The sequence below is a fragment of the Salvelinus sp. IW2-2015 genome, unplaced genomic scaffold (assembly GCF_002910315.2).
Source record: "Salvelinus sp. IW2-2015 unplaced genomic scaffold, ASM291031v2 Un_scaffold3441, whole genome shotgun sequence".
In the NCBI taxonomy this organism is placed as follows: Eukaryota; Metazoa; Chordata; class Actinopteri; order Salmoniformes; family Salmonidae; genus Salvelinus; species Salvelinus sp. IW2-2015.
In genome coordinates this window covers 22,110-32,798 of record NW_019944721.1, presented here as the reverse complement: position 1 = coordinate 32,798, position 10,689 = coordinate 22,110, and the positions used below count along the sequence as shown (strand labels likewise).

General features: G+C 46.4%; 1 pseudogene; it reads left to right on the top strand.

Moving 5' to 3' along the window:
• Positions 1-10,576, top strand: part of LOC112075860 (protein NLRC3-like) — a 24,941-nt pseudogene extending 14,365 nt beyond the window's left edge.
• Positions 10,577-10,689: the final 113 nt, after the last annotated feature.

Sequence of the window (10,689 nt, the reverse complement as noted above, 5' to 3'; positions counted from 1 at the left end):
GGAAGAGAGATGGTGCCTTCCTCTGGCTGTTTCTGAAGTCCACAATCATCTTCTTTGTTTTGTTGACGTTGAGTATAGGTTATTTTTCACTGACACCGCACTCCGAGGGCCCTCACCTCCCGCTGTAGGCCTCTCGTCGTTGTTGGTGATCAAGCCTACCACTGTAGTGTCATCCGCAAACTTGATGATAGCATGTTGAGGCGTGCAATGGCCCGCATCCGTGAGTGAACAGGGTAACAGGAGAGGGTCAGAACGCACGTCCTTGTGGGCGCCCAGTGATTGAGGATCAGGGGGTTGGAGATGTTGTTACCTACCCTGCACCAACCGTGGGCGGCCCGTCAGGAAGTCAGGACCCCAGTTGCACAGGGCGGGGTCGAGACCAGGGTCTCGAGCTTGATTGACGAGTTTGGAGGTACTAGTGGTGTTAAATGCTGAGCTGTAATTCGATGAACAGCATTCTCACATGGGTATTCCTCTTTCCCAGATGGTTAGGGCAGTGTGCATTGTGGTTGCGATTGCGCGTCGTCTGTTGGACCTATTGGTCGGTAAGCAAATTGGAGTGGTCTAGGGTGTCCGGTTAGGGTGAGTATATGGTCCTTGACTAGTCTCTCCAAAGCACTTCTGATACGAAGTGATGCTACCGGGGCGATAGTCGTTTAGCTCAGTTACCTTACAGCTTTCTTGGAACAGAACAATGGTGGCCTCTTGAAGCATGTGGGAACACGCAGACTGGGATAAGGATTGATGGAATATGTCCTAAACAACCAGCCAGTGGTCTGCGCATTGCTTCTGAGGACGCGCTGGGAATGCCCGTCTGGCGCTGCAGGACCTTGCGAGGGTTAAACACGTTTAAATGGTTTTACTCACCTCGGCTGCGTGAAGGAGAAGCCCGCAGGTTTTGTAGGGGGCCGTGTCAGTGGCACTGTGTTGTCCTCAAGCGGGCAAAAAAGTTGTTTTAAGCCTGGTCTGGGAGCAAGACATCCTGCGTCCTCGACGGGGCTGGTTTTCTGTTGTAAGCCGTGATTGACTGTAGACGCCTGCCACATACCTCTTGTTGACGGCTGTTGAATTTCGACTCGATTTTGTCTCTGTCTGAGACTTAGCCCTGTTGATTTGCCTTGCGGAGAGAATAGTTACACTGTTTGATTCGGTATGCTTCGGTCACCTTGCCCTGGTTAAAAGCCGTGGTCGCGCTTTCAGTTTACGGAATGCTGCGGTCAATCCACGGTTTTCTGTTTGGAAGTTTTTTATCGTTGCTGTGGTACGACATCGTCCAAGCACTTCCTAATGACTCGCTCAACGACGATTCAGCATATTCGTGCAATATTTTGTGGACCGATGCGGAAACATATTCCAATCCGCGTATCAACAGTCTTGAAGGCGTGGATCAGAATTGGTCGGACCAGCGTTGAACAGACCTGAGCGCGGGAGCTTGTTGTTTGAGTTTCTGTTTGTAAGGCAGGAATCAACAAAATGGAGCGTGGTTCACTTTCCGAAAGTGGGGCGGGGAGGGCCTTGTAAGCGCCGTCGAATTAGTGTAAGCAATGGTTCCCAGTGTTTTTCCAGCCCTGGTAGCTACAATCGATATGCTGATAGAATTTAGGGAGTTTTCGTTTTTAGATTAGCCTTGTTAAAATCCCCAGCTACGATGAATGCAGCCTCAGGTGTTGGTGTTCCAGTTTACAAAGAGTCCCAGATAAAGTTCGTTCACGGCCATCGAATGTGTCTGCTTGGGGGAAGTAATACGCTGTGAATTATGATTGACGAGAATTCCCTTGGATAGATTAATGCGTCGACATTTGATTGTGAGGAGTTCTAGAACAGCGTGAACAGAACGACTTGAGTTCTTGTGTGTTATATTATGGATGGTCACACACTTCTCGTTAATCATAAGGCATACCCCCCGCCCCTCTTTCTACGAAAGATTGTTTTTGTTTCTGTCGGCGCGATGCATGAGAAACCAGCTGGCTGCACCGACTCCGTTAGCGTCCCTTGAGTAGCCATGTTTCGGTGAAGCAGAGCACTTGCAATTCCCTGATGTTCTCTCTGGGATTGCTTACCCGTTCTCGATTCGATCTAACTCTTATTGTCAAGAGACTGGACATTGGCGAGTGTATCTAGGAGTGTGAACGCCGATGTGCCCGTCTCCGAAGCCTGACACACGAGACCGCCACGTTTCCCCTTTTTCGGCGCCCCAGGGTCGCCGGCTGGGATCTGATCCATTGTATTGTGTGGAAGGCAAATACACTGATCCGTTCGGAAAGTCATATTCCTGGTAGGACGATGGTGAGTTGACGTTAATCGTATTCAGTAGTTCCTCCCGACTGTATGTAATAAACCTAGATTACCCGGGGTACCTGATGTAAGAAAATAACACGTAAAAAAACAACAATACTGCATATTTCAAGAACGCGATAGCGAGCTGCCATCTCTATCGGCGCCGAAGTTGTCCTGCTGTTGTTATGAGTCAGGGGACACCAGGTAGACTAGCTGTTGTTATGGAGTCAGGGACCAACCAGGTAGACTAGTTGTTGTTTATGAGTCAGGGGATCCAACCAGGTAGCCTAGCTGTGTTGTTATGGAGTGAGGGGATCCAACCAGGTAGACTAGCTGTTATTATGGAGTGAGGGATCCAAACCAGGTAGACTAGCTGTTGTTATGGAAGTCAGGGGATCCACCAGGTAGACTAGTTGTTGTTATGGAGTCAGGGGATCAACCAGGTAGACTAGCTGTTGTTATGGAGTGAAGGGGATCCAAACCCAGGTAGACTAGCTTTATTATGGAGTGAGGGGATCGCAACCAGGTAGACTAGCTGTTGTTATGGAGTCAGGGATCCAACAGGTAGACTAGCTGTTTGTTATGGAGTCAGGGATCCAACAGGTAGACTAGCTGTTGTTATGGAGTCAGGGATCCAACAGGTAGACTAGCTGTTGTTATGGAGTCAGGGGATCCAACCAGGTAGACTAGCTGTTGTTATGGAGTCCATGGGGATCAACAGGTAGACTAGCTGTTTGTTATGGATCAGGGGATCCAACCAGGTAGACTAGCTGTTGTTTGGAGGTCAGGGGATCCAACCAGGTAGACTAGCTGTTGTTTATGGAGTCAGGGGATCCAACAGGTAGACTAGCGTTGTTATGGAGTCAGGGGATCCAACCAGGTAGACTAGCTGTTGTTATGGAGTCAGGGGATCCAACAGGTAGACTAGCTGTTTGTTATGGAGTCAGGGGATCCAACCAGGTAGACTAGTGTTGTTTGAGTGGTCACAGGTGACTGCTTTATTGGAGTGAGGGGATCCAACCAGGTTAGACTAGCTGTTGTTATGGAGTCAGGGGATCCAACCAGGTATAGCTGTTGTTATGGAGTCAGGGGATCCAACAGGTAGACTAGTTGTTGTTAAGGAGTCAGGGGATCCAACCAGGTAGACTAGCTGTGTTATGGAGTGAGCGGGATCCAACCGGTAGACTAGCTTGTATTAATGGAGTGAGGGGTCCAACCAGGTAGATAGCTGTTGTTATGGAGTCCACGGGATTCCAACCAGGTAGACTAGCAGTTTTAGAGTCAGGGGATCCAACTCAGTAGACTAGCTGTTGTTATGGAGTCAGGGGACCAACCAGGTAGATGCTGTTGTTAGGAGTAGGGATCCAACGCAGGTAGACTATTGTTGTTATGGAGTCAGGGGATCCAACAGTAGACTAGCTGTTGTTATGGAGCAGGGGACCAACCAGTAGACTGAGCTTTATTATGGACGTGAGGGGATCCACCAGGTAGACTAGCTGTTGTTATGGAGTCAGGGATCAACGCAGTAGACTAGTTGTTGTATGGAGTCCAGGGATCCAACCAGTAGACAGCTGTTGTTATGGAGTGAGGGGATCCAACCAGTGTAGACTAGCTGTTATTTAATGGAAGTGAGGGGATCCAACCAGGTAGACTAGCTGTTGTTATGGGAGTTCACGGGATCCAACGCAGGGTAGACTAGCTGTTGTATGGGTCAGGGGATCCAATCAGTAGACTAGCTGTTGTTATGGAGTCAGGGATCCAACCAGGTAGACTACTGTTGTTATGGATCAGGGGATCCAACAGGTAGACTAGCTGTTGTTATGGAGTCAGGGATCCAACCAGGTGCAGCTGTTTATGAGTCAGGGATCCAACAGTAGACTAGCTGTTGTTTTATGGAGTCAGGATCCAACCAGGTAGACTACTGTTGTTATGGAGTCAGGATCCAACCAGTAGACTAGCAGTTGTTATGAAGTCAGGGGATCCAACCAGGTCGACTAGCTTTGTTATGGAGTCAGGGGACCCAACCAGGTAGACTAGCTTTGTTATGGAGTCAGGGATCAACAGGTAGACTAGTTTGTTGTTATGGATGAGGGATCCAACCAGTAGACTAGCTGTTATTATGGATGAGGGATCCAACCAGTAGACTAGCTGTTGTATGGAGTCAGGGGATCCAACCAGTAACTAGCTTTGTTATGGAGTCAGGGATCCAACCAGGTAGACTAGTTTGTGTTATGGAGTCAGGGATCCAACCAGGTAGACTAGCTGTTGTTATGGAGTGAGGATCCAACCAGGTAGACTAGCTGTTATTATGGAGTGAGGGATCCAACCAGGTAGACTAGCTGTTGTTATGGAGTACGGATCCAACCAGGTAGACTAGCTGTTGTTATGGAGTCAGGATCCAATCAGTTAGACTAGCTGTTGTTATGGAGTCAGGGGATCCAACAGTAGACTAGCTGTTGTTATGGAGTCAGGGATCCAACCAGGTAGACTAGTGTGTTATGAGTCAGGGGATCCAACCAGTAGACTAGTTGTATGGAGTCAGGGGATCCAACCAGGTAAACTAGCTGTTTGTTATGGATCAGGGATCCAACCAGGTAGACTAGCTGTTGTTATGGAGTCAGGATCCAACCAGGTAGACTAGCTTGTTGATGGAGTCAGGGATCCAACCAGGTAACACGTTGTTTATGGAGTCAGGTCCAACCAGTAGACTACTGTTGTTATGGAGTCAGGGGATCCAACCAGGTAGACTAGCTGTTTTTATGGAGTCAGGGGATCCAACCAGGTACTACTGTTGTTTAGGGAGTCAGGGGATCCAACCAGGTAGACTAGCTGTTGTTATGGAGTCAGGGATCCAACCAGGTAGACTAGCTGTTGTTAGGAGTCAGGGGATCCAACCAGTAGACTAGCTGTTGTTAGAGAGTCAGCTAGTGGGATCCAACCAGGAGACTAGCTGTTGTTATGGAGTCAACTAGTGGGGATCCAAGTCAAATCAAATGAAAACATATTGGACTGTGTATGTTGGAATACAATATGAAGTCGCTGATTGTACTCTTTGACCACAGATAGAAAAGGTGTTGTCATTGTTAATGGTTCTTCAACAATGTTCAGAAATATTGGACTGTTCTGTTTCTTCTCATTGTAGCTGAGTGAGCTGTGACTTACATCTAAAATGAGTCTCTCTGGGGAAGAGAGGAGGAGACCACTGCCTCTAAAATGAGTCTCTCTGGGAGAGAGAGGAGGAACCACTGCCTCTAAAATGAGTCTCTCTGGGGAGAGAGAGAGGAAACCACTGCTCTAAAATGAGTGTCTCTGGGAGAGAGAGGAGGGACTCCTGCTTCTAAAATGACTCAAGACACCAGTTCTCAGAGGTAAGAGATTAAATGTAAAATATACAGTTTCTCTAAAGATATAAAACTAAAGGGAAAAAGTGTTCCCAAATTACATCAAATGTAGGTCTACAGTCATGGCAAAAGTTTTGAGAATGACACAAATATTAATTTCCACAGAGTTTGCTGCGTCTTTAGATATTTTTGTCAGATGTTACATGGAATACTGAAGTATAATTACAAGCATTTCATAAGTGTCAAAGGCTTTTATTGACAATTACATGAGGTTGATGCAAGGAGTCAATATTTGCAGTGTTGACCCTTCTTTTTCAAGACCTCTGCAATCCGCCCTGGCATGCTGTCAATTAACTTCTGGGCCACATCCTGACAGATGGCAGCCCATTCTTGCATAATCAATGCTTGAGTTTGTCAGAATTTGTGGGTTTTTTGTTTGTCCACCCACCTCTTGAGGATTGACCAAAGTTCTCAATAGGATTCAGGTCTGGGGAGTTTCCTGGCCATGGACCCAAAATATCGATTTTTTTTTCTTCCCCGAGCCACTTAGTTATCACTTTTGCCTAATGGCAAGGTGCTCCATCATGCTGAAAATGCATTGTTCGTCACCAAACTGTTCCTGGATGGTTGGGAGAAGTTGCTCTCGGAGGATGTGTTGGTACCATTCTTTATTCATGGCTGTGTTCTTAGGCAAAATTGTGAGTGAGCCCACTCCCTTGGCTGAGAAGCAACCCCACACATGAATGGTCTCAGGATGCTTTACTGTTGGCATGACACAGGACTGATGGTAGCGTTCACCTTGTCTTCTCCGGACAAGCTTTTTTCTGGATGCCCCAAACAATCGGAAAGGGGATTCATCAGAGAAAATGACTTTACCCCAGTTCTCAGCAGTCCAATCTCTGTACCTTTTGCAGAATATCAGTCTGTCCCTGACTTTTTTCCTGGAGAGAAGTGGCTTCTTTGCTGCCCTTCTTGACACCAGGCCATCTTCCAAAAGTCTTCACCTCACTGTGCGTGCAGATGCACTCACACCTGCCTGCTGCCATTCCTGAGCAAGCTCTGTGCCCCGATCCCGCAGCTGAATCAACTTTAGGAGARGGTCCTGGCGCTTGCTGGACTTTGGGAGCCCTGAAGCCTTCATTCACAACAATTGAACCGCTCTCTTGAAACTCTTGATGAGCCGATAAATGGTTGATTTAGGTGCGATCTTACTGGCAGCATATCTTTGCCTGTGAATCCCTTTTTGTGCAAAGCAATGATGACGGCACGTGTTTCCTTGCAGGTAACCATGGTTGACAGAGGAAGAACAATGATTCCAAGCACCAATCTCCTTTTGAAGCTTCCAGTCTTTTATTCGAAAACAATCAGCATGACAGAGTGATCTCCAGCCTTATCCTCGTCAACACTCGCACCTCTGTTAATGAGAGAATCACTGACATGATGTCAGCTGGTCCTTTTGTGGCAGGGCTGAAATGCAGTGGAAATGTTTTTGGGGGATTCAGTTCATTTGCATGGTAAAGAGGGACTTTGCAATTCATCTGATCACTCTTCATAACATTCTGGAGTATATGCAAATTGCCAACATACAAACTGAGGCAGTAGACTTTGTGAAAATTAATATTTGTGTCATTCTCAAAACTTTTGGCCATGACTGTACATAATTCATTTAAAAGGCCAAAATTGGATTCACCAATTGCAGACTGTAGCTTTAAAAGAAACATCAGTACTTCTAGAAGTTCCACCATACAGTTGTTAAAATTAAGTAAATGAGGTATTGATGTGATATTGATGAGGTGATCTGTCTCCTTGTTTTGTTCAGTTTCCAGAAGCCCAGAGCAGAGTCACCTACAACCAGCCTGCTATCAATGAAGAGTGATCAGCCACCTGCTTTCAGCCAGGAACCATTACCAGATGACAATAAGGAAGTGGAGAGTTTGGACAGTGAGGATGCATTAAAGATCACACACAACCTTCTGGACAGAAGAAGTAAGACTGTGTTTCATTCAATATTACAAAGAACGGTACAAAGGCCCTTATAAAACACACAKACAAACTTATGAGTCCCAACTCTCATTGTTTTCCTACAGGTCAAACTCTGCTGACAGTCCAACAAGACATTAAGGCTAAACTGAAACACAAGTATCAACACATATCTGAAGGAATTGGACACCATGGAAACCAAAGTCTGTTCAAGGACATCTACACAGAGCTCTACATCACAGAGGGTGGAAGTGGAGGGCTCAAAAATGAACATGAGGTTAGACAGATAGAGATGGCATCCAAGAAACAAACCACACAAGAGACACCAATCAAATGCAACGACATCTTCAAGCCTTTACCTGGACAAGACAAACCTATCAGAACTGTGCTGACAAAAGGAATCYCTGGCATTGGAAAAACAGTCTCTGTGCAGAAGGTCATCCTTGACTGGGCAGAGGGAAAAGCAAATCAGGACGTTCATTTCATGTTTCCTCTTCCTTTCCGTGATCTGAACCTGAAAAAGGACCAATYCAGTCTGATGCAACTTCTTTCCCACTACTTCCCAGAGCTGAAAGAGATTGACAGCATTGAAGATGGTGAAACCAAAACTGTTTTCATTTTTGATGGTCTGGATGAGTGTCGACTTCCTCTAGACTTCAAAAACAATGAGAAGTGCTGTGATGTCACGAAGCCAACCTCAGTGGACGTGCTGCTGACAAACCTCATCGAGGGGAATCTGCTTCCCTCTGCTCTCCTCTGGATAACCTCAAGGCCTGTAGCAGCCAATCAGATCCCTCCTGGGTGTGTTGACCAGGTGACAGAGGTACGAGGGTTCAATGATCAACAGAAGGAGGAGTATTTCAAGAAGAAAATCACAGATCAGAATCTGGCCAATGAAATCATCAAACACATGAAGACATCAAGGAGCCTCCACATCATGTGCCACATACCAGTCTTCTGTTGGATATCAGCCACTGTCCTTGAGATGATACTGAACGAGGCAGAGAAGTATGAAGTCCCCAAAACTCTGAACCAGATGTATTCACACTTCATTCTCATCCAAATCATTGTGAAGAACAAGAAGTACAACAAAGCCACAGAAACAAACCCAAAGGAACTGTCTCAGTCAGACAAAGAGATGATCCTGAAACTGGCAAACTGGCTTTCCAACAGCTGCAGAAGGGCAACCTGATCTTCTATGAGGAGGACCTGAGGGAGTGTGGCCTTGATGTGACAGAGGCATCAAAGTACTCAGCATTGTGTACAGAGATCTTTAAAGAAGAATCTGGGCTGTACCAAGACAAGGTCTACAGCTTTGTGCATCTGAGCATTCAGGAGTTTCTAGCAGCAGTGCATGCTTTAGAATCATGTCTGGACAAGAAGGAAAATGTTTTCCCCCCCACTAGTGATGATGAAGAGAAGGAGTCAATCCAGTTGTCTGACTTACACGAGAGCGCAGTGGACCAGGCCTTGAAGAGTGAGAATGGACACCTGGACCTGTTCCTCCGCTTCCTTCTGGGTCTCTCACTGGAGTCCAATCAGAATTTGTTACGAGGCCTTCTGACACAGACAGGAAGTACAACACAGACCAATGAGGAAACAGTTGAGAGAACAGTCAGGTACCTTTCAGACAAGATCAAAAGGGAATCCTCACCAGAAAGGATCATCAACTTGTTCCACTGTCTGAATGAACTTGGTGCCAACTCTCTAGTTGAAGACATGCAGACCTCCATGCGATCAGGAACCCTTTCAGAAACAGAGCTAAAACCTGACCAATGTTCAGCCCTGGCCTACCTGTTACTGATGTCAGAGGAGGTGCTGGAGGAGTTTGACCTGAAGACATACAACACATCAAAGGAAGGTTATCAGAAGTTGCTGCCGGTAGTGAAAACCTGCAAGAGAGCACTGTAAGTTCTGTTATTGAGTTGATGTTTACAGTATCATAATAATGAAGGATTTGTATATCTAATAGATTATCTCCTCTCTCCAGACTGGATCGCTGTGAACTCACATGTAAATTCTGTGAGACTCTGACCTCAGCTCTGCAGACACCAAACTCCCCCCTGAGAGAACTGGACCTCAGCTACAATGACCTGGGAGACCGAGGAGTGGAGATGCTCTGTGTTGGACTAACCAGTCCACTCTGCAACATACAGACACTAGTGTGAGTTAAATAACTTGACAATTAGTTATTATGTGGATGTGTTAAACATTTGATAATAATTTGCTCTTCTGCCCTCTAGTCTGGGTCAGTGTGGTCTGACAGAGGTTTGCTGTTCAGATCTGGCCTCAGTCCTGAGTTCACCCAACTCACAACTGAAACAACTGGAGCTGAGAGACAATGACCTGCAGGACTCAGGAGTTACACTGCTGTCTGCTGGACTGGAGGATCCAGACTGTAAACTACACACACTGGGGTAAGTCCAGCTGTTTCAGTCAGGTCGGTACTGAGCTTAGTAAAATAAATACTCTGAAAATCTGATGTTTTATCACAATGTTTGTCTCATGGACAAATGTATGGGTGACCTACAAGATGATTGACAGCAGTACACCAACCTAGACAGCTGTTGTGTCTCTCTGTAGGCTGTCTGGCTGTCTGGTCACAGGGGAGGGCTGTGCTGCTCTGTCTTCAGCTCTGAGGTCAAACCCCTCCCACCTGAAAGAGCTGGACCTGAGCTACAATCACCCAGGAGACTCTGCAGGGGGACTGCTTTCAGCTGCTCTGGTGGATCCCACATATAAACTGATGAAGCTGAAGTAAGTCAGAATAGATGTCCTAATAGTGTGAGCAGCGGTTGTGTCATATGTAGTGTAGTAGGGTCAGTAACATGAGGACATAATGGTAGAATTAAGGGGAAGTTTTCTCAGCAGGCTGAGCACTCCAACACAGGATACATCATCACCACATGAATACTCTTCTTCTGCATCTCTGATATCCTGTTGGAATTGTACTCCATTCGGTATGCAGTAGGTAGGATAGAATACCTGTATGTCTCTAGTAATGAATTGTACTCTGCAGGAGTCGGCACAGTCTCAAAGCCAGGTGTGTACTGACCAACCTTCATACTGGGATATAGACAGTCCTGTGTTT